Source organism: Cryptomeria japonica, chromosome 9 (genome assembly GCF_030272615.1).
Source record: "Cryptomeria japonica chromosome 9, Sugi_1.0, whole genome shotgun sequence".
NCBI lineage: Eukaryota > Viridiplantae > Streptophyta > Pinopsida > Cupressales > Cupressaceae > Cryptomeria > Cryptomeria japonica.
In genome coordinates this window covers 192,391,403-192,391,873 of record NC_081413.1, presented here as the reverse complement: position 1 = coordinate 192,391,873, position 471 = coordinate 192,391,403, and positions in this window count along the sequence as shown.

The window sequence follows — 471 nt, the reverse complement described above, 5'->3', positions numbered from 1 at the left end:
CACCTCATCATAAACATTTTTAAAAAATTTTACAAACCCATTTTCATACATATTATTTACAAGACTATCTACACTGAGAGAAGGTTCTACGTTTTTCTCCTTTAGATGGGAGTTCACAAGCTATCAAATTGCAAGTGATCAAAATGAGCCTAAAAAACTGATATATATCCACTTTTCAATGTATTGACATTCTTAAATATGCAAAACCCTAAAAACTTGATAAATACTTTGTTTCAACTGCAAAGCCAACACAATATCCAAAAATCACCAAAAAATTTCTTTGTGAACACCGAAAAGAAAAAAACATTCCCCAGCATCAAACTACTCGGGGGTTGCACGATATTCCTTCAAATATCCCCCTTAAACCTTATTGTCTGATTAGTTTCCGGAAGAAGGATCAACACCTTCAACAAGTGAAAACTCACCTTCAGTCTTTTTAGTTGAGAAACCAAGTTGATAAAACAAAACACA